The sequence below is a fragment of the Erpetoichthys calabaricus genome, chromosome 18 (genome assembly GCF_900747795.2).
Source record: "Erpetoichthys calabaricus chromosome 18, fErpCal1.3, whole genome shotgun sequence".
NCBI classification, from domain to species: Eukaryota; Metazoa; Chordata; class Cladistia; order Polypteriformes; family Polypteridae; genus Erpetoichthys; species Erpetoichthys calabaricus.
Window position 1 is genome coordinate 9,641,052 of NC_041411.2, and position 23,405 is coordinate 9,664,456.

Here is a 23,405-nt window from a genome sequence, read left to right on the forward strand (position 1 = left end):
CACCAGTCCACCTAACCTGCATATCTTTGGGCTGTGAGATTAGACAAGAGCACACAGAGGACCCCCACGTGATCACAACAAGAATATGCAAACTCCACCTGGGATAGAAATACCAGCGTTACCACTGCATATATTAGAGGACACCTGAAGCATGTGATTTATTATCTACTGCTTTTTTTTTAGTTCTTGCTATTAATTGTAATGGATGGATGGGCATCCAGAAGAAGTTGGAGCCCTGTTCACTTCCCAAAATGGGGATGGTCCCAGCCAGGTGACTGGAAGATATAGCCAGGTTGGTGTCCTGGCAGGGATAGATGGTATTATCTTTCTCATCCGGAGAGAAAGTATAACGGAAGGAGACTGTGAATGAAGGGTACTGGGAGGCTGCCCCTGTGGCAATGTCACTCCTAGGTATACTATAGGGCAGCAACCCTTCTTACTAAGCCCCTGTTTGGATCACAGCAGAGCAGCGTAAAAGCTGTGGTTCTGCAGGGACCCGCTGTTGAAGTCTGCAGGTGCCACCAGAAAGAGCTATTGGGAGGTGAGTCTGCTATCTTGGGGTCCTGACCCAGAAGTGCTTCTTGGTAGCAGTGACTGTGCACTGGACATATTCCTAGTTAGGTTTAAAAGGATACTTTAAAGATGCCTTTACCCAGAAAGAAGAGTGTCATTTAAGCAGTAGATAATGTAGGCCTACTAGTGAAAAATTAGGAACCTCGGGTTTCTTACCAGTTTTAAACTTGCCTGTAGCAGAAGGAATATTTTGATGAGGGGTTATATTTGAGGCACATTTGCTCAAGGGGGATAGCAGTTGGGAGGAGAACTTTGAGAATGGTCTGCAACTTAACATCAGCAAAACCAAGAAACTGCTTATTGACTTTGATTGCACCAAAGAGCCTCTGTGAGAGTTCACTGTTCAGGGAATGGAGGTGGAGGTGGAGGTGGTGCACCACTACAAGTACATGAGGCTGGACTGGTCTCCTAACACAGAGGAACCAGAGAAGAACACTTGGTAGAAGTCACCTGCTCACCGTACTTGAGCCCACCTAACAGGAGCTGCGCTATGTAAGATTACACAGATGTGGAGCCGTCCTCACATTTCTAGCCAGTCCTTTCGAGCCCCCCAGCCTGATTCCTGCTGTTTGGGGCTGGTTGATTTCTTATGTTTCAAAACTTGCCATATGTACGACTCCAGGTCGTGCCGCTTTTCCCCCCATATGTCCTCTAAACAGACATCGTCGTGGTGTGCAGCGTGCAGACTGTCATTGTCAGGACGAATTGAAATGTTGCAGTGTGACACTGTGGCCGATCTGACCCGGCGGTCCATACAACAGGTGGCGTGGACATGTGCAGACTAATATAGATCTCAATGGACACCTAAATTACAAGCCAGATCACAAGTAAATGAATACGCTTTGTTACTAAGTGAATCTGTCCACTTACATTAAGGTGAAGAGGTGCGAATTAATTCGGGGAAGCTGGCCCAATAAATCGTCCTATACCGATCGCTGTACTTGATAGTACAAAGACAAAACAACGAATGTTCTGAGGCGGACCACCAACTATAATAAAGGGAAACCACCGATTAGAGAACACGCTGCTCGGTTTGGACATACACTGTATACCCCACAGTATACTTTATCTACAGTGCAGTGATATAAAAACCGCTTATGGAAGCGCTAAGTTACAAAATGCCTGCAGAGGCGGAATCGCGGTATCCCTCCGCCACAGATAGTATTGGAGGCTTAGCGCCGGTGTTTTGACGATTTGTCCTACTTTGTCGAAGTATCCTACCGTAGTTTATTTCGACAGATGTATCTATCGATTGGTGCTACCTTATCGAAGCATCCTACCTTTATAATGCATATGGGTAGATCAGTAACACATTTCCAAGGACTGAAATATACTGCAAAGCTGACACATTATATACAGCATAGTATAACAAAATAAACAACAACTGTATTACATACAACATTATAAAGTATGTGTAATATTTTCTATTGAACATATTAAGTGAAACTTTTAAGGTCCATAAAGCACCTTATTTGAGGGCATTTCAAATAAAACAATAGTACATCATAGGAAGAATAGAAAGGCTTTAATTTACATACATTTGTGAACAATAAAACACTCCAACAACAAAGACCAAAGAACAATACTTATTTATCTATACATTTTTTACAAACATATGCTATTTCAATTTTTTCATTGAATTTGGCACATTCAAAATGTGCCCAGCGACTGCACATATCACACTGCACCTGAAAAATAAAACATAACGATTAGTCTGAACATGGAAACAGTAATAATAGTGACTGATTCAATTAACTATTTCTTCCGATGCAGCCAAGCAGGTGTAGAAGCAGTTAATATGTTACTTGTTAAGTTATATTACTAGACCCCAAGAACAAAATTATGAAGAGTGAAAATGAGCATAGTAGGATATTATATTATTGTGGATGGTACATGTTGAAATATTGTTACCATTTCAATTGTGCTTTTATTGGGATCATCTTCCAGCTTGGAAGAAACCAAGCAATAATCTTCTGCATTGCCTATAATCACAGTTGTTCTCATTAGTATACAAGCTTTAACATCAGTCATTTGATTAATTTTCAGTATTTTGAAAAAGCAATAGTAGTGTTAGGTGTAACATACTGCTGTTATTCAAAATAAGAAAATAATCTTCACTCAATATTTAATTTCCTTTCAATTATTTTATTGCTAGTATGCTAATATTTGCGGCTTCTGACAAAATAATTTTTCAAGCAAACCGAACTTAAAATTTGAAAGTGTGTTGCATTATGTTAGGTTTTCCAAAATGCAATATCAAAGATGTTAATCAGATATCATTACAAACAAGTATTGGACCTTAGAACATTGGGATGCTCCTTTCACATTAACAGAACTTTTGCAGAAGAATCCATCAGGGTATGATCCCGCAGACAAAAAGTTATACATTTCTTCCCACTTTTTTTCCATAGCTTAAAAAAGCAAAATAAACAAGTTGTAATTAGCACATTAAATTAACAGTTTATTTATTACACACTATGTCAACAAAAGCAACAGATTACTTGGCATGAATGGTATATACACCGTATATGTTACACCCATCCGTTTATTGTAAGTCGTAGCATTAAACTTATAACGTTATACCATGTCATCAGTTAAAAATACCTATGCAGTAAACTGTAATAAATGCATTAATGTAGTAAGGCTAATAAAAGCATACATATTACTGAAATACAGTATCAACACTAGGTAGGACAGATCGACAAGCAGTTGGTAAGCTTCGAGAAAAGTTGCGTAATTTTGGTCTGCGCATGCGTGGTACCAGTAAGTGGATCATTTCGATGGGTAGAATGTTTCGTTAGAACACCTGTTAGAAGCGCCAGTTCGACGTCGACTGAGGCACAAGGTAAACGTTTTGTTTTAATGGCGCGTGTTTGTGAAATTAAAGTTTTGTTGTTTTTTTGCTGTTAACCAAAAAAAAGTAATGCAGTGTCTTACTAAAATGATAAAATAGTTTTAAAACGTTATATTTAGTCAATTGGTTTACATGACGTGAAATGCTTTCGAGATTGCACGTGTTTGAAAAATTAGTAGTTGAATTTGTATATCCTTTTAATGCGGTCTTTTTTAAAACAAATGAAAGATAGTTCCATTTATTTTAGCATTTAGAAAAACTCGTTACTTCTAGAAAGTTCGTGTCGACTACCGTCAAATAAAGTCGAAACGCCCTTTTCTGAAACGATAGTTGATGGGCGCAGAGACAATCTTGGATATGGCCGACAAACACGCTGTAGACGCCAGTAATTTTCGTAAGTGTAACGCAGTTTGTTGCGACGAAATGAAAATCGTCAAAAAAAATGGGAAAACTTTAAAAGTACTTCGTTTAGACGCCGTCCGCTACTGAGCGGCGACCATTTTGACGCACTTGTTCTCGCTGCAGTCGGATCAGAAAATCGCTGGAAAAAAACGGCGACCTGTAGAGAGGAATATGTCACTTTAGACTAGAGTGAGACGCATTAAAAGACGTCAACGTTCGAGCAGAAGGCGAAACTAAACAGGTGTTAAGAAATATAGACGTCACAATTGTAAAGTTTTGAAATAAAGTGAACGTCCCTCCGCATTTGGCCGTGTCAAGTGTTGGCAGCTGGCGCCTAACTCCGCTTTTACTCGTGTAAATCCTCGCTTCAGTCCGTTTCGGATCGGTGACGTCTAAGCGCGTATCTTTGCTCGTCTACGGTGTTTTCAGTTAAGGATTTGTAATCGGAGTTCCGCTAGTTCTTTGAGTAGACGTTTTAGAAACGGAGGGCAACGATGGTGGAGAACGGGGTCGGTTTGTAGTTCATTCACTACAAAAGTCTTAACTAATTACAGAAAGCAATTCCATATTAAAACGGCTTGCCGTATTCCCCAGTTTTATATGCCCGGTGACCACTATAGTCAAACACTAAAAATAAAAAATGATGTATTAAAGGGGCTCTGGACGACCCAGATGAAGCATATCGCATCACCATGGAAGGTTTGCCAACGATGTACACACGCACGGTAGTGCAGTAGATGGCTCAATTAGCAGCACCGCTACCTCAGAGGCACGGATGTCCGAGCAGTTTAAATGGGATATTTGGACCAATGCGAGTGTGCGTGTGTGGACCCTGAGACAGACAGGACGGTGCTGTCATTACACGATCTAGAGTCCCACAGTTGTGACTTGGAATATGTTACAGTGCTAGTTTTAATTGTCTCCAGCAAACCCACCTAGCAGCTCAGTGTATAACAATTGTGTAACGACCTGAAAATCCCTAGTGCTATTCCATATGGGGGTATACATCCAGTAAAGTATCTTTAGTTCCGGCGCCGCCGAGAGTGGCAGCCTTTTCAGCAGCTCCGTGTATGCTCTCTATCTATCTAAAGTTGGAGGTACTTGGAATAAAGGAAAACGGAAGTGTTTGGACGAATTCATAACATTTGTTGTGATTAAAAAAATATACAGAAATTGGAATATCATTGAAATACATAAGTACAATTGGAATTTATTATATATAATTTGTGTGTGTGTGTATATATAATATATATATATATGTAATTCACTGCCGTCTGTTTAGTACACAAGTACCAAGTTTTATTGTCTTAAGTGTATGAAGTTACAATTGGTGAATCCTTTTTCAAAGCAGTGGTGATGCCATTTTGAGCTGTTCCATTGTTTTAATCGTGTTTTGAAATGTTAATTTTCTATTGTTGACAGTTGCAAGGTTTTATAGAAGGTAGCTTTCTGATTAGAGAGTCCTCTGTAAAATGGTTATTTGGGTACAATAAAAAGGCAAAATACACGGATTGAACATGGGTCCTTTTCAGGTATCACGGAATGTTAATTTCCATTAAGTAACAGTGTTATTTGGATTCTTGCAGTTGAGTAAGGTTAAGTCTCAGTGCACCACCATTGGCTGAGTAGCTCACACCTTCCACCCATGTATGCATGCTTGTTACACTTACCTTAATATGTTTATTATTACTCTAGTGATGCCAAGAATTTTGATCTTTGATATATTCTCTTTGTCACTGTGGCTGCTACTCCAAGAGGGACCACCCTCTCCTGCTCGTTGTTTCATCTGTCACTGCACTTGGGCAACATTGCCCCGCTGTATTTTAAATGTTTTTCAAGGGAAGGTGTTGTCTGGGGTCATAATTGATCAAAAGCATAAAACATTGCGTCCCATGGCCAAAAATGTTAAGAACCACCAGTATAGTATTTTACAATTTGCGTTCCATGGCACACTTCTGTCCCAACTGGCATTGCTTCAGGTAATGTTTTTTGGGAGTTGGCAGCTATTTTAATGGACATGTACAAACATTTTTGCCCATAAAGTGACCAGGTTGTGCAGGACCTTAATTGTATTGCTGACAGGTTAGGTGTTGCTTTGGGAAAATTTAATGATGAGCAGTTTTGGTTGAATTAGGATATGATCAAAGTGCATTAAACTAAAGTGCATTTATGATTGGATAGCTTTTATTTGCTGTAATTTTAATTGGGATCTCTTTCCTGTCATTTGTTGATGCTATTCAAATCTTCAGACCAGCCAGTATCGGCTTAATCTAAGCTCTTGAGTAAACAGCAAATATTACTTTGATTTGACAGCTGAACGTCTTGAAATACTTGTAAAATATCACATTTTAATAAAGCCTTGAAAATGAAAAGATCATTAAATCCTTGTATTTTTGACCAGAATATTCAAAAGTTTTCTTGCAACATCATATTTAAAGTGACGAGCTGGGTCCTTCCATTTGATTTGCTCATCTTTGACTTAATTGGTTCCCTGCAAAGGTATCCTTTTTTTTTTTTTTTTTTTTTTTTTTTTACAAATAAGAATGAGACTATACAAAAGTAAAAAAAATTTTTAGAAAAAAAAAATGGTTGCTTGTAAATGCTTAACCATGCTTGAATCCTGATGTGTTGAAGTCTGCAATTCAAGAAAACGTGTTTTTGTGTTGGAGGTGAGATGAACACATGAATCCTTTTTGTGCGTAAGCCCAACTAACTACCAAGTTTTGAGGGGTTTCTTCTACCCGTGTGTGTGTTCTGTCTTCTTTCATGTGAAAAAAGAAACTGAACTCTTCAAGTAGGATTGCAGACTTAGATAGATAGGATAGATAAATAGATAGATGGGATTAATAAAGTATCTATCTATCTATCTATCTAAACATTTTTTCTTTGTTTGGTACGTCATGTGATTCATCTTCAGACTTGGTTAATAAAAACCGTGCAGGTAATTGTTCAATTAAACCACTGTCCATTTGTCAAGTTCTGCACCAACTGAGAAATAGGAAATGCAGCTTGCAAAGCAATTAAAAATCTGTTCATTAAAGTTTATAACATCTGGTTTGTCTGCTTAGTGGCCTGTCCCACCACATGATGAAACAACACACCAAAACACCTTTTAACCGTTTTATCATTGTCAAGTTTTACTTTTTTTTCTTTACACCAAAGCTGGATGGGTATAAATGGGAAATGATGATGTTGCTTTAAAATGATCCACAAGTATCAGATTTTCATAGATTATTGCTTAAGAATTTTTGTATTTGTAAAATGTTGTCCAGTCTCCACATGCTCAAATAAAATACCTGAAGGGATTGTTCTCTTCGTATTGACAGTAACAAATGTAAAAGTACACAACCTATTGAAATGAACAAAGACTTGTAGCAACGCTTTATTCAGACATTCCCCAGAGATGGTTTTGGTAAATAAAATTAAACTTCAAGTAAAACCTTGGGATGTATTAAAATTAGCACAATAGGTAAAATGCACATGTCATCTCCCTAATACTTAATGGTGAGAGCGGTATGTAAACCATGTTTTATTACTGAAAATAAAATGGCTTTGTCTAGGTTTTGAGTATATATTTACTTCTACTTAAGTAAATCAAAGGTATTTTTACTCGTGTCCAGGTTTATTTAATTCAATTTTTGATTTCATATCTGTTCATTCAACTGTATAATGTGCTCAGCAATGGTCCATTAAAATGTTAAGTGTAAATTATGGTAATGACACTTGATATGGTTTCATGTTAGTGTGTTGAATCTTCAACAGCCGTCTCTGTTTTCAGTCATTCATTCTTTGTGTTTTTTTTTGTCTAGTCCGGGTATTTCCCAACTGATTGTTGCCACATCACTTGAGGCGTATCAAAAAGGTAATGCTATTCATTTTTAATTTTTCTAAATAAAACCGAATGGATTTGTTATTAAATCTACATAATACAAACTTGATTAACTCCCTCATTAACACAAACACTCTTTCCCGTTTAGCTAAAAAGCTGAAATTTTGCAGGATATTGTATCTAGGATAGTAGGTGTTCACTAAAAAATTACTTTTCAATAAATTAATAAATCAGGGTTAAAAAAATCCCACAATAGAAAAACTAAATACCCCAGAATCTCAAAACTGCCTTGACAGATTTGGTTGAAATTTGGTGATATTGCTGTAAAGTACAGATTAGCTGATGTGATGGGTTTTTTTTTTTTTTTTTTTTTTACGTACTATTTGTCATTAACCCTTTAACCGCCAACTCCCTAAATATTCCCCACGCCAGGCGAAATCTGAACAATTTTCGTTTTTTTACTTTTTTACATTTTTTTTTTTACATTTTTTACATTTATTCAAGCAGTATTGACCACTAAATGTTGTGCAAGTTCTAGAAATGGGCAAACACATAATAAAGCACAAAATGTACCTTTTCTCAGGCTTCTGGATTTATTGTCAACTACAAAAACGGAACAGTCAAAAGTAATTCAAAAGTCAAAAGTAGTTCAGTCAATCATAGTTTCATTCCCAGTATTTGAGTTTGCTGTGCCACAGGCCAAAGCAGGGAACTGCACAAAGTCCTGGATTGCTGGGACACTTAGAGCAGAAGGTCTTGACGTCTCTACGCTGACCCTTCTTTGAACAGACATGACAGCGTTTTTCTGAAAGTCCAAAGTCCTTACATTCATCTGGCAACACTGCTGAAATACTACTCATAGGATCCTCTTTGCCAGTGTATACACGAAATCTATAAATGTAACCTGAATTCTCAGCTAAGCAAAACATCTTGATGCCAAACCGTGCCCTTTTCAATGGTAGATACTGTCGAAACTGTAAGTGGCCCTTCCACGACAATAAACTTTCATCAACTGCAACTGACGGTCCTGGCATGTAGGGCAACTGAAATGCTTCAAATAAATGATCAATCAAAGGACGTAGCTTGAACAAGTGGTCGCGGTTTGGATCTTTCTTATCTGGCTCATTTCTGTTGTCATTCAAATGAAAGAATTTCAGCAGCAAAGAGAATCGGTTACGTGTCATGACAGCTGCAAAAATAGGTGTTGCATACATAGGATCTGTAGACCATCACAAACAGCTCATAAAACTGCTCAGCAGTGTAATTGTTTACATCAACAATAAAGCCACACGTTCCCTCAAATGAATGCAGAAAAGGTAGTTCACCACGGGCAGCAGCCCAGCTGAGATGCTGGGGATACACCCACTCAGCGCCGTCATCCGATGCGTCTTCATTCACAGTATCATGCAGCGCACGTTGCTGCTCATCACTGTCGCTAAAATCTTCTTCAGAACTGCTACAATCATGATCAGAACTGTCCAAAATCGCCTGCAAAGCCTCACTTGAAGTCAGTTTTACGTTTCGCCATATTCACAGCTGTTACATGCGAATCACGTCACATGACCGGCCAAAACAACCACAGACTTGTCGAAATACAACGTAGTAATAATACCCACGCCAAACCGTCAGTTATACTACTTGCCAGGCATTCATATAACCACAGGCAAATGTGCCGGATAATTCCGGCAGTATGGCGTTAGCAATAAAACAACGGTGCCGGATATATCCGGCAGAGGGCGGTTAAGGGGTTAACAAAGTTCTAGCAAGTGGGACTTTCAATGTATCTTTACTTCTTAAATGTTAATGTTTTACTGTTTAATAACTTATAGACTACATTTTATTTTTTTCCCCTTGCACTCAGTGAAGCCACTGGGTAATCAGCTAGTAAATAAAAAAATAGTGCATAGTTTTGTGTTTTTAAAAAAGTTTACACTGTTGACTACTTGCATATCATCATTAGGTTTGCAATACTAATCAACAATCAGCTTTAAGCACTTTTTTAAGTTAAAAACAAAAAAAATAAAAATGTTACAAATTAACAGATGAAGTCAAGTCGTGGCTTATCAAAATGAAGCTAATTTTTCTCTGTAGTTGCAGAGGTCTTTTTTTTTTTTTGTTTGTTTTTTTTAAAATGTAAGAAGAGAATGGTTCTTTTGGGCTGAATCCTGCTTTAGTATAGAGTTCTTTGGTAGTCTCTTTCATACCAACACCATCAAATGCTGTAGTTCTGCTGTAGGGCTTTCAAATTAGTCAAAACAGTATGATTTGAATACTCGTATTAAAATTAAATACATACTAGGTTTAGGGCTGTGTATCTGCATTGATGGCCTGATTAGATTTGATGTTGATTTTATCTTGATTTAATTAGTGTGCACTGATCTATTTATTTGAAGTGGTGGCTTTTTTAAAGATTGCTTAACCATGCATAGAGAACATTAATATAATGTGACAAATTTCAGTAACGCTTATTTAAAGGGTGTCTTCATTGTGAGTTCATAACATATGCATAAGCATGGAATGACATTTAAGAAGCAATACTAGATTAGTAATGGACAGTTAACATCGGTATTTTGAAGATGTAGAACAAAGTATTATTTCTCTTTTTTAGAAAAAAAAAATTTACAACACTGCACTCATTCAAAATTCACCGTAATTTAACTTAAATGTATTGCCAAATCAGAGTCCACATATATTTGGGGGTAGTGGCTCCTTGTTTTAATACAATGCAATGACATGTGCTTTATTAACAAACTGGTATTATCTTGTGAATAAAATGGATGGATGGATAATATAAACAAATGTTGCTTCTTAAATAATTATTTTTTATTCAGTAACCTATTCATGTGTTATGAATCTCCACGTAGACACCCTTCAACTAAACTGTTGGCTGAATTTATTCCCCTATTGGACATTTAAAATAATCTTGAATTAGTTGAAATTAAAGATACGGTGGGAAGACTCGTGTCTTTCTATACTTCTACAAGTTGCACATATCTTCATTTGCTCACTTGTAGCAGTCCCATTACTCAGTGACCGTACAGTTCCTCCATTGACAAAAAGGAAGTGTTTTAAAACGAGGATCTAGATCTGATGCATGTTTATAGTGGTGTTGGATGAATGGAGCATAAAAGGCAAAGAAGCAGCCATCATGACTGACAGTGCCGCTAATATTCATGCGGTGCTGCTTAGTACATATGCTCACCTTGGTATCACAGGCTGCTATCAAAATTCTAACAGTTGCCCACTTGCTTGGCCGGGTGAGACGTGTTGCAAACACTTTCCCCGTAGAAGTACAGCCAACCAATACTTAGAGAGATGCTGCGTTTATTGGACTTGCCAACTCACAAACCTGGGATTGATGTGGTCCCGCAATGGAACAGTGCATTGGAAATGCTAGATAGGTTTTGGGAACATCAGCCAGCCATCACAGTAGTGAGGTTGCTCGTGAAGTGCTTGCTATTCAGCGCTCTTCTCTGCAACACATTTCCCACTGATGCCCAGTTTTTTTAATGTAGTGACCTGAGAGATATGGCGATGCTGTCCTTGAGATCGTCATGAAGCCTAGGAACTATAACTCATTTACTTTCTGGTTGGTTAATTTTCGGCACAAGGCAAATTAAATGGAAACTTGAAGGTAAACGCTGTCTCTACTTTAGATTGTTTAGGACATGGTCATTTGGAATTTGACAGATTTCGTTTATTGGTGACGTTGGGATAAATAAGATTTCAGATACAATACTTGGCTTTGCTTTTAACCGTATGTTCTTTACCATCACACTGTTTGAATTTGTAGTTTGTTCATATGTCTGATTTAAGTGTAGGTGCTAATTTCAGTTGAGGAGGACAGGCCATTTTATGCACAGTAGTAAAGTGCTTTTTCCATTTTATGCACAGTAGTAAAGTGCTTTTTCCATAGACACGTTAGCGAGATCTACTGGATCTGACACCAAAAACAAAGATGAGCAAAAATCTGCATATAGTAATTGAGCAGGCTAGAGATTAAAAGAATGATCTTCAGACTTTAAAAATTGATATCAAATTGACTAAATGAAATATAAACGATTGTAAAATCAATTTTTTTTACCCTGGCCTAACTAGAAATGTATCTTAAAATTTATGTGTTTGCACTGTATATTCTTTTCTTGGTGATGTATGGTGTGAGGGACCAAACCTGACACTTGGCAGCATGGGGTGCCAGTTGAGTGCTGCTGACAGGAGCCACCAGTCACTGAATGACAAAGTTGATTCAGGAAAGATCAGTTTTTCCTTTTCCCATTTACAGGTCCGGTAAAAGTATAACTAGGTTAACCTTAATGTATTTGTCAGCCTCGTAAAATTATCTGGGGAAAATGCGCATTGATTTAAGTAGCTAAAACTAGAATTATTGACATTGAAAATGCTGTATCATTATTTTAAAGCAATTAGAGTAACAAATAAAATCATGAATGCAGTATTTTTCGTTGTCTTTAATGAAAGAGAAAACCAGATTTTGCGTGTTTTGTTACAAAGACATTACATTTATTTAAATGAAATTATCCTGAATTATCTTAAGTTCGACAGTACACATATAATAGTTTGAATTAGTATGTTTAGTAAGCAGTACTTTGCATATTACTGGGTAGAATATGTCCGAGAATAAATTTGGAATGTGCACATGGCAAGATAAATTAGGTAGTCCATGTTGAGATCTTTTATAAGTTCCCTCCTGAAATCCCCTCAAGGTTATAAAATGGGGTGAGTCTCATGTCTATCACACATGAAATTCAATCCCTGGATTGTAATTTGATATTTATGAATGTCAGTAACTAGTTTACTTAAGTGATAGTCGAGTAATTTCTTGATGGGTATATCAGTCAAATCAGCATAAATTGATAGAATAAAGTTCCCAGAATTTTTAGTGTGTGGCTCAGAGAAATGTGAGCTCTGTTGCAGATACCGTCTTTTTCTGAAAATAAGACATCCCCCGAAAATAAGCCCTATCAAGATTTTCGGAACTTTTTGTAATATAAGCCCTCCCCCGAAAATAAGCCCTAGTTAAAATAATGTGAAAAAAAGAATTCGTTAAAAAATGCTGTTGATTTATTAAGTATGTTTAGCTTCCCTAATACTCGTATTTCAGAGAAATGTTTGAAATAAAATATTCTGAGAAATTCATTGTTTACCTCTACAGTTCGTTTCAAATTAATTCTTGGAATTTATCTTAAAAATACAACATAAGGCAGCATGAATACATAAATATTGTGTCCGCTCTGCTGTGTTGTACTGCGTCGCGCGTATCGCAGAGTATGGTCGAATGAGGTGGGGAGGGAGTGGAGGGGGGCATGCATATGCGGAATGCGACGGAACGCGTCGTTGGCGCACACTATAAATAATTGTTCATTAAGGCAGCAGTCTACATTGAGCGACAGTGCAGATACAATGTATGTTCATTTCAGTCTTGTAAGTCTGATTATTTCCTCATACGTAATTTTATTTTTTATAAAGTGAATAATTTTTAACCGCAGTTAAAATGAGTACAAAACGAAAGAGCTATTCCGTCGAGTACAAAAAGGGACTCCAGGGGTGTAAATCTTGATTTATGACGATGTTCCAGAAGAAGATGACATGACTGTAATTGAATAAATTTTAATTTCTGTATTCTGTGTAAAATAAATAAATATTAAATAAAAATATATAAATATACTTTTATTTTTGTCCTCCCCCGAAAATAAGCCCTAGTGCGTATTTTGGACCAAAAAAGAAAGTAAGACAGTGTCTTATTTTCGGAAAAAGACGGTAGTAAAGTTGTACATGTTAAGTTGGCAAGACACTTTTTGTATATATCATTTTTTTGTGTTTTTGTTGGAGAAAGCTATTTCTTTTAATAAGCCTTATTTCAGGTAACAGACAGTCAAGGCAGAACGTGGTGAACACAGAGGTAAGGCAAGCGACAATTAGCATTATTGTTCTTTTATTACTTTAAGACAGAAAGCATGCTTCTGAAGAATTTTTGCTAATGGTATGCCTTTTGCAAAAAACATCTTAGTGAGGACTCCCCCAGCATTTAAAGACACCATTTCTTCTTTTTGCTCCTGCAGTCTGTGTTCACAAAAAGCAAACCTGTTGTAGTTCTTCTGTATCTACATCTGCACTGTTCATGATATATTGATACTTTTGCTTTATTTTTTCCCTTGACTATACCGAGTGAGTCAAAATTATGTTAACATTTGAATGGTGAGAACAATTTATTCACAAAACATATTTCATAAGTGCAAGATGATTTAAAAGAATTTCTCAACCTGTTTGCCATCATGTTCAACACATGGACCAAATGTGGTACATAAATTGTATACAAGTCAGTACCATTAGTGTTAACATAATTTTGACTCGCCCTTTATATAGAAAATGTTACAGCTTTCCTGTTTAGTGACATTTTAAAAAATATCTACATTTTTCATTAGGTTACTTGATGAAAAGTGACAAAATTTAGTCATATTCTTCCTCAGCTTATTTAGCAGATGTATAGCTGACAGGATCTCAACTGTGATGCAATTTTAGGTGTTTTCATCCACAAAAACGGAAAGGTGCAATCAATATACCTGGATTGTTCTGCTGTCCATAAGTCCATTTATTTTTTCAAACAGTGTAGTGCTGTGTGGTGTTGAATTGTGTAATTTCTGAACAAGGTTTCCATGAATGTTATTTCTCTAACTTGATAACTTCTGCACAATTGTTCAATTTTAGTTTTCATACATTCTTGAAATATTGATTTGTAATAAAGCAGCCAGCCATATCATCAACTAGGAGTAATATATCAGATGTCATCATTTTTTTTACCTTATTGCCAGTCATTGTCAAAATATTGTAAATTCAGTGGTTATGCTGCAACCACCTTTAGATAATCTCATTTAGAAACTTGCTGTGTTTTTGTGGTTATTGTGGGTCGTCTTTCCCTTTAAGATGATATAAGTCAGTGCTCCGCAACCTTTTCTCACCTACGACACACCAAAGTTCTTCCTAGAATTCCACGGCACGTCAAAAGCTAAAATATATAGCAGTGGCGTAGCTAGAGCGCTGGAGGTCCGCTCCGAGCGCCAGCTATTTAGGGGCGTCCAAACTACGGTACTTTCTTTCTTTTTTTTTTTTGTTCCTTGAGGAGGCGCAAAAAAAAAAAAATTTCTTTCAGCTTTGGGACGTCAAATTTTTCACCGCCCCGGGCAACATGATCTCCAGCTACGCCACTGATATATAGATATTAATTTAATACACAAATTTTACAATAAATTTTCATTTTTTATTATAAGTATACATTTATTATAAGTATACATACATATAAACTATACTATATTAACTTTTATGCAATCTTAATAATTATTATAACATAATGACTGATTAATGTGATACCTGCGCTTGTTTCAATGAACACAAAAGTTTTATATTCGGCTCAATATTTGACAGCGCAACCCGAAGTTCTTGGTCAAGATCTTTTAAGCATGACCGCTTATCATTTTTAATTAACACAAGAGTTGTTTGTCTTTTTTGGCGTAACTGGGATGGTTTGAATTTAGATGCCGATTTAGTTTACTGGGTGCCATTGCCTCGTTTGATAGCTGATCGCCGCAAATGATGCATTGTGGCTTTGGAGCCGTTTCGTCACCACACTACGAGAATCCATATCGAATGTAGTCTTCGTTGTACTTTCTTTTCACAATCTTCTTTGTTTTTTTTTTTGCAACACTTGTGCTGGGTTCTTCATCATCTGTACGTGAAGATGAATCTTTTCCACGTAAAAATTTATCCATATTTAAAGGGGTATAAAACTAAATATGAATCACACGAAGAACGTTAACCATACACAATTCAGCAACACAACTAATAGTAATGAATGATAACTGCTGTCGCAAGACGAGTGAATGCGACGTAGCACGACTAATACGTCGGCTTGAATTGAATCTAGGTGAGGGCACGGAGCGCTCTGCCTATCAAAGCATACTACGGAGTTGTCTGGCGACTACGTAGGGCCTACGTCGTAGGCGACAGGCACCAGGCGATGGGATTTATTATTTCAGAGAAATGACACACAAAATTATGAAACCTTTAAAAGGCTATTTACGCGAATATTTCATTGCACGTATTCTCGTTAATTGTGTTTCTAAGGAGGACCGTTGAAATATTATTTAGTTAGAAAATTGTCTTATTTGACCGCGTCACACCTGTATCGGCTCAAGGCACACCAGTGTGCCGTGGCACACCGGTTGCGGAGCACTGATATAAGTAATGTGCACTTTGAATGCTGTATGAGCTTATTGGGTGGTGGAGACTTGCCTGAACATAGAATTATTTTGTAGATTATTTATGTGCATGAAGTCCTCTATCAAGTAAGCAATAATAATAGCAACAGATGCAAGGAAAACACTAATGTGTTCTCAGAGTGAACACTAGAATTACCAGAGCCTACGAAAAAACTCGTAAATCAGTCCCACCTTAAATCCCTTCGCATCTCTCCGTCAATGTCTTTAGTCAGATCGGGTGTGAATTTATACTGACGCTGTTAGAGTAAGATCAGAAGGTTTGGGGGGGGTGCGAGGGAGAGTGTGAACGTGACTGAGAGAATAAAACTGGAAAAAAAGCTAACTTTTAGAAATGCCATACATTTACAGCAGATCTGGTGCTGTTCTCTCAATCACGATCACGCTCTAACACCAGCCATCAAACCACCGCCCCCGCCTCTCCTGATCTGACTGTAAGTAACAGCGCCAGCATAAATTCACATCCGATCTGACGCTGTTCGTTTTCAAATAATATTGCATTAGTGCGACAATGTTTTCTGATTGGTACTATTCAGGTCATAAAGATTTCTTCAAAATGCCACATATATTTGTCTGTCTTTTTTGCCCGGTGCTGCGTTGACATCGTGCACCAGAAGGCGTGAGCTTATTCGGTGCCAGCAGAAGCACGCAGGTGGCTCGTTGCTTGCGCTATAACACGCTTGACTTGACGGCGATCAACGCACATGTACTATACAAGCCATGCACAGGGGGCACTGAAAAAAGAATGTTTTTTTGCTCACCTTTGCAGAGGAGCTTCGTCGTTGCTTCTTACAAGAAAAGGCGATGGATAAAGCAAAAGAGGATGCAACATCGACAAGCTTCTGTTCCAAGACCGCCGTTCCCCCAGCCCCTTCAGTGTAATAGTAACATATTTTCAACCATCCAAAGAGGCATTTAGACTTAGTAAAATATCCAGAGACGCTTGTCAAAAGTTGTATTGCACTGAACATGTCTTAGAAAAGGAATAAATAGTAAATATTTTTTGTAAACCAACTACACTTTCTGTTAATGTTAACAATTTCTGTTGTAGAAGGGTCCAGCCCGGACACAGACAGGCAGACACGTTACAGTCCATCACCACACGTTTATTTACACTATTATTGTATATAAGTCACTAAGTGCACCGCCACCAACAAACCCCAACAGTCTCCCAAAGTCCTGGCTTCTCCTCCAAGCCGTCTCTTCACTATACACACACTCAGGGCCTCTCCTTGCCGCCTCCTCTGACCTCGTCCACCTCCTCACCCGACTCCAGCCTTGATTGCAGGGCGGCGGCTCCTTAAATAGGCGGCTGATTGAGGGCCGCACCCGGCCACCTGCCACATGACTCCCCCGCTAGCTGAGACCTCCTGGGACCAGCGAACCATTCCGGGAGGACGGGAACCCCTCGGCGGCAAGCCGACACACTGTAGCCTAGGGCCCGATCCTGTAAACCCAAAAGAAAAACAAGGGCGGAGGCGTTGCCCTGACGCAGCCCCTCGGCTCATCCTCAGCTGGGCCAACGCTCTCGGCCCCGATCGGCACCCCGATGCTCCCTTTCTCGGCTTCCCAGCCCGAGCAGTCCGTGCTCCCCGCCACGGAATCACCAGTGGGATCACGCTCTGTTTCCACCTCTCCAGCTGCGGGATTCTCCTCTGCCTCCGCAGAGGACGGCCCTTTGCGGGACACGCGCACCCAGCAGCATGTCCTCGCTTATCGGAGGAACTGGCTTCCCCAAGCCGCTTCCTCCGTTTACTTTGGGACGCCGCGACGGTTCGGATCTGCCCATTGTAAGAGGGCAGACCCAGCCCCGCTGGCGTCCGGAGCTTAACGGGGTCGGTCTCCCTTACCTTCCCCGCTGTGCCTCTCCGTCCAGGAGCTCCTGCAGTGCGCCAATCCTCTTCTGCCTGCGGCTCTCGATCCGACGCCACTGCCATCCCTCCTGATTCCAGCGTCTCCGCCCGGAGGGCACATCGCTCGGCCGGCGGCGACAGCACAAGGCGCAGTTGTTCTTGCAGCTCCTGCAATATCGCCGCCAAGGAGAGAGAAGCAGACGCCGGTGGGCTTACCTCGCGAATAGTTCCACTCACCGACTGCTCTCTGTGGACACTTCCTTGCTGCCCACTCGGGTTTCTTCTCGGCACGAGACGGACATTCCCTGCTCCCGCCTCTGACCAATCGTTGGCAGGAGGACAGGACACGCTGCCCAATCCCGTGCCTGCTACGAGGAGGGACCTTCGGTCTGCGGCCTCCTCACCCTCATTCCACACTCGAGGGCGAGGTTCTGGGCAGCTCCGCGGCTGCAGCATCTCCTTCCAGGCAGCTCTCCTAGCTGCCGCCGCGCTCCCAAGCTGCCCCTGAAACACAAAGTCTGAAAGCAGACTGCTCATGGTCTGCGACTCCACATTTCTCTGCGGGGTTCGGTGCACGCCGCCCCTGCGGCACGTGGGTGAGCTCGCCTGCTGTGCCGGGCCTTCCACAGACAATATTTTGAATGCAGGTCCGCACCTTGTGCCAGGTGCAGCCTCCTGCCGACTACGCCACTGTAGAAGGGTCCAGCCCGGACACAGACAGGCAGACACGTTACAGTCCATCACCACACGTTTATTTACACTATTATTGTACATAAGTCACTAAGTGCACCGCCACCAACAAACCCCAACAGTCTCCCAAAGTCCTGGCTTCTCCTCCAAGCCGTCTCTTCACTATACACACACTCAGGGCCTCTCCTTGCCGCCTCCTCTGACCTCGTCCACCTCCTCACCCGACTCCAGCCTTGATTGCAGGGCGGCGGCTCCTTAAATAGGCGGCTGATTGAGGGCCGCACCCGGCCACCTGCCACACTGTCCACTGACACTTTAAAGTGACTTTTTAAACAACTTTACCATCATTAAACTGCATAATTTTTAAACTAATAAATAACAATAAAATAAATAATAGTGCAACTTCCAGTAATACTATTTGTAGCTGCGTTTTCCCAAAGTTTCCAAAATTCAGCAGCTCCAACTTAAAAAAATGGGATTCAACAAAAGCCTGACGCGCAGAAATGATTCCACAGACAAGATATCTTCGTTTTCAAAAGTTTAGTTACATTTTGAAAGTAAAACAGTTCACACAAAAATAAAGGAAGAAAAATTAAAATAGCAAAAAAAGAAAAATTATAATAAGAAAAAATTTAGTTCTAAGCTTAATCTTGTTACATCTTAAATCGTTACTAGTCACTTATAATTTCTGAACCATTTCAAAACGGTCAGAAAACTGTATGCTTATCCCATTTCTAAACTTAAAATGGGTTTATCAAATCCCTCTTTACTGGAACCTGTTCTAAACACAACTAAACTTCACACTGTTTCTCAATTATAGCAAGGAGATTCTATCTACTGATAGGGGGGAAAAGACTATACCATTGTCTATGACTATAGAAGAAATTATGTTCTATTCAAATAAAGAAAACATTAATATGAATTTAACTCAAAACTTTAACTTTCTAAAATTGGCTCTTACACTATTACTTCAAGCCCAGGTGCATTACACAGTATTCACCAAATAAAAATAAAATAACAAGTGCAATTTGGTGATGACATCTTTACCAACTGAACCATCTTTTAGGCAAATTGCATTAATGTGGACCTTGCTTCAAGCTAAGCTATATACATAAATAATAAAACTGCCACTTGCATTTATACTGTAATGCTGTTTGTGGTATAACCCTACGGAATCGTATAGGGGCTACGGTGAAGGAAAAAAAAAAAACTGTCGAGAATAAAGTCGACATGTTGACTTTATTCTTGAGATTTCCACTTTGATCTTATAATAATAATATAATAAATAATAATATGCATTTTATTTATAGGGGCACTTTACATTAGCAGTAAATCTCAAAGTGCAACATAAAAAGATTAAAGGCAAGATAAAACAACAATAATTATAGCATTTTTGTTAATAAGCTTTCCTAAATAGAAAAGTCTTGAGCTGTTTTTTAAAACAGCCCACAATCTGCTGTGTTCTTGGGCTCTCTGGTAGGACATTCCAGAGCCGTGGAGCAGCGGCTGCAAAGGCTCGGTCTCCCATTGTATGAAGTTTGGTCACAGGAGGGTGAAGGCAGTAGGTATTTGTAAAATGGAGGTTTCTTGTAGTGGATTGTAATATAAGGAGTTTTTTAAGATATAGTGGAGCATTTCCATGGATACACTGGTGATCTTGACGCATATGTTGAGATTAAAGTCGACATTTCCACTTTATTCTCATAGTTTATTTTATAATTAAAGTAAAATGTCGTAAACTAAACTTCATCCTAAAATCAATGTTTACCAGATTTTCTCAAACCCTGGAATAAGTTAATGTAGCACATTAAATGCTTTGTGTTGTGTTCCTCGATCCAGTTGTTAATCACTATGCGCGTCTTAAACTGACTTCCTCCGCACTGACAGGAGGCGCCAGCGGCAATCGCCACACAGAATACATTCTCTTCGTGATATTCCTGCTCTCTCAAAATTTAGAATGCTAAGATATATACTTGATATCATTTTCAGGATGAAATGCATTAAAGCAGGTATTAAACATGCACGATAGTGTGGCGGTAGTGCTGCTTCCTCGCAGTAAGGGGTCCCCAGGTGTACGTTCAGTTTAGAGAACTTTATGGCAGGTGTAACGAGGCTCACTTATTCACTTAAATTTTTCTTATACCACAACACCAGTTTAAATTGCCTAAACAACATTTAGAATGTGGTGCAGCGGGAAACTGTTTAAGGGGGACCTTTCTGACTGCTGCACCGCTAAACACGCATACAACAGAGTACATGCGGTAGTGGAGGTATTGAACGGTGAAAATGGACAGAGAACATTCCGAAACTGAAGCTGTAGCAGACGATAAAGTTGAACGTGATGACACAGAAGGTGCTCGCCACAAAACTAATCAAAGGTGACCGTGCTGAACACATTTTTTAGATTCTGATACTTAACATCTATGTAAAAAGTATGGATTTATTTCTTTTTTTTCCTGCAGCTTGTAGTGAAATTAAGGATTAAATGTAGTATTGAACATAAATTGCCTGACCCCATTAAGGTTGTGTTGTACTAATTTGACATGATTTTGTTATCAGTAGTGATGTAGACCAAGAAATGCGTACTGTGCAAACTGCACTTAAACTCTTGAGTTGGCTATATATTATTTAATTAACTTTCTTAAACTTACATTAGTGTAATTTAAGGTTTTATTATCTGCTGTGATTTTACATATACATGCACATTTTGATTTCTTGATACAGCAAAACCCCAATGTAACATTTTCCTCACATTTTACACCTTTGAGTGGTGAGTAGGAATGATGGCAGGTTTTCCAAATGTAATACTTCGGTTATGCCTAAATTGTATTTCATAATTATTGAATATAGTAATTTATTGTATTACAAAAACAGTAAAGGTTTAATAAATATGCCATATACTTAATAATAATAATACATTTTATTTATACAAGGCGCCTTTCAGGGAACTCAAGGACACCGAACAACAATAAATAAATAAATAAATAATTAATTAAATAAAAGACACAATTATAAAAAACTTAAAACATCAGAAAATCTAGAAATTAAAACCAAACAAAACCATTATAATCAGGAGGAAAAAGAAAAAGCCATTTTAAACAGATGCGTTTTAAGTTTACATTTGAAGGATGAATATGATTTGATGTTTCGGAGATCCGCAGGCAATGAATTCCAGAGCTTGGGAGCAGAACGGCTGAAAGCTCTGCTCCCCATTGTGGTTAGACGGGCGGGAGGGACAGTCAGATGGGTGGAGGAAGAGGATCTAAGGTTACGGGATGGAATGGCAACATGAAGAAGGTCAGACAGATATGAAGGGGCGAGGTTATGGATGGCCTTAAATGTTAATAGTAGATTCTTAAAATCAATATGAAACTTAATCGGGAGCCAATGAAGCTGCTGCAAGACCGGAGTAATATGGTGAATAGATGGGATTTGAGTGATGATACGTGCTGCAGAATTCTTGACTAACTGAAGCTTATGAAGAGATTTATTCGGGAGACCAAAGAGGAGTGAATTGCAGTAGTCCAGCCGAGAAGTGACAAGACTATGAACAAGAATGGCAGTGGTGTGAGGAGTGAGGGAGGGGCGAATACGATTAATATTATGTAGATGGAAGTAAGCAGACCGGGTGATGTTATTAATGTGAGATTGGAAGGATAGAGTACTGTCGAGGATGACACCCAGACTCTTGACCTGAGATGATGGGGAAACAACAAAGTCATCAATAATAAGAGAAAGATTATTGGTTTTGGATAATGATGATTTTGAACCAATGAGGAGAACCTCAGTTTTGTCACTGTTTAATTTAAGAAAATTCGAAGAAAACCAGGATTTAATTTCAGCAATGCAGTCAATAAAAGAGGAGGTGGGATTACCAGCAAGGTAGAGCTGGGTGTCATCAGCATAACAGTGAAAATTAATGTTATATTTGTGAAAAATATTGCCAAGGGGAAGAAGGTAAATAATAAAAAGAAGAGGCCCCAGGACAGAGCCCTGGGGCACACCAGAGGTAACAGCGGTGGGTTGGGATGTGAAGGTTTTAAGTTGTATGAACTGAGTGCGGCCTAAGAGGTAGGATCTAAACCAATCAAGTGGAGTGTGGGTAATGCCAATCAGAGATAATCTATTAAGGAGAGTGGTATGACAAATAGTATCAAAGGCCGCACTCAGATCAAGGAGGATGAGAATAGTGATTAGACCAGAATCAGCAGCCATAAGGAGGTCATTAGTAATTTTAACAAGTGCCGTTTCTGTACTATGAAGGGGGCGAAAACCAGACTGGAATTTTTCATATAGATTATTATGAGATAAATGGGTGTGAAGTTGAATAGCTACTATTTTTTCAAGAATTTTGGAGATAAAGGGCAAGTTAGAAATGGGGCGAAAATTATTGAAATTAGTAGGATCAGCACCAGGTTTTTTTAGTATTGGGGTTATAGCAGCAGTTGTAAAAGATGAGGGAATAATACCAGTAGTAAGAGAAGAGTGAATGATGGCAGAAATGAGAGGTACTAGAGAGGGGAGGCAGGCTTTAACCAGAACTGTAGGCAGGGGGTCCAGCTGACAAGTAGATGACTTGGATTTGCAGATGAGATCTGAAATTTCAGAGGAAGTGGGAAGCTGGAAAGAAGAGAAAAAGTGAATAGGCGAGTGTAGTTCAGAAGGAATATAGAGAGGATCTGGACCAAGGTGCTGATGTATCTTTTGGATTTTCTCGTTGAAAAAAGACATAAGAGAATTACAGAAAGCAGTTGAGTAAAGGTGAGATGGTAAAGAGTCTGGAGGTTGTGTAACATTATTAAGTAAAGAAAACAAAGTCTTGGTGTTACCTGTATTACGAGTAATTAACTGAGTGTAATAATTAGACTTGGTTTGAGCTATACAATCCTTATAATAGAGAAGATGATTTTTATACA

At 38.9% G+C, this 23,405-nt stretch overlaps 1 protein-coding gene across 1 annotated transcript in view; it reads left to right on the top strand.

Annotated features, from left to right (window-relative positions):
- The first annotated feature begins 3,366 nt into the window (after positions 1 to 3,366).
- The window catches only part of piwil1 (piwi-like RNA-mediated gene silencing 1), a 60,364-nt gene continuing 40,325 nt past the window's right edge, over positions 3,367 to 23,405 (top strand). Inside the window, exons 1-2 of the mRNA XM_028824765.2 lie at positions 3,367 to 3,418; positions 7,639 to 7,691. The gene's annotated coding sequence lies outside the window, so the exon portion shown is untranslated. The remainder of the gene's footprint in view (positions 3,419 to 7,638; positions 7,692 to 23,405) is intronic.